Here is a 1148-nt window from a genome sequence, read left to right as displayed (position 1 = left end):
AGAAACCTCTGTTCAAAATGAATAATGATATTTTCAGATTATCTTTTTCCTTATCTGTTTTCATAAATCGTCAATAATCTGCGAAGATGGTAGCTATTTATTGGTGTCTTGAAGGCCGTTAGAAAATGCACGGCTTCCTATCACAAAAGGCGTATGTTTTAAAGTTGTTCCTAAAAATGCTCCAAAGATTTTTTTTAACTGTAAAAAGTTTTTATACAAACAATATACAACAAGTAATATGTATATTTATATGTATTTTTGTGTAGTTGTGTAATTTATCCCTATTATCAGCTGCCCCTTGCGGCACAATTAAAAAAAAGCAAGTGTAGTCATAATGCAGATTTGTTTGAATTTTTTAAATTCTCAGCCACCAGGGCGCGCCACTTTAGCGACACACTTTCTACAAGAGTAAGAGTCGTTTCTATATAAGCCTTGTTCTATGTCTATAGTGAACAGTTACATGCCATATTGCCCGAAATAATATTCCATATTTCTTTTTTCCCTGTCCGGGTGGCCCATAAAGCAAAGCAAAGAATAACGGCTCTCGTGAGAGCATAATAAGACTCGAGCGAATTCTTCTCCGGGCCAAAAGAAAATTAAAAGTCACCCTAGTAGAGTAAACCCAAAAAAAACGCAATATTCCTTGCCGACGTAGTTTCTTGCATAAACAGTGAAAGAAAACGTGTCTCTAAGGCAATTGAAGCAGAGGAATGAAACGCGTCGAAGAACCTTCCAGGTCTTCAGCATTTTTTTGCACTGCCCGCATCCAGTGAATGCATTATTTTCAATCTAAATCGTATTAAGCGTGAAGCGCACCGATCTAGATAGCGGTCAAAAGCTCGCAAAACGTGCGCTTAGCCTGTAAACCTAAAGTCATTATTCGCATCCGACGATGCTAAATCGGGGCGGACGGACGGCTAGGTCAAGCGAGGGTGTTGTGGGTAACAATACTTGAAAGTTTACTACCACGTTAAATGGCACAAATGAGTAAATTGTAGGCAGTTGTACGTGTTATCGCAAATTAATATCATGCCTTTAGATGGGGCCCGATTAATAATTTTCAAATGTGAGAATCGAGGCGATTGTTTCGTGACCATACGGAAGCCTTCTTATCTGTAATTATTATTGTGAAAGGAATTGCTATAAGA

Source organism: Dendroctonus ponderosae, unplaced genomic scaffold (assembly GCF_020466585.1).
Source record: "Dendroctonus ponderosae isolate FM_Combo_2020 unplaced genomic scaffold, Dpon_F_20191213v2 Dpon_F_20191213_7, whole genome shotgun sequence".
Taxonomy (NCBI): domain Eukaryota; kingdom Metazoa; phylum Arthropoda; class Insecta; order Coleoptera; family Curculionidae; genus Dendroctonus; species Dendroctonus ponderosae.
The sequence above is the reverse complement of the archived record's forward strand: the minus strand, read 5'-3'. Positions refer to the sequence as shown.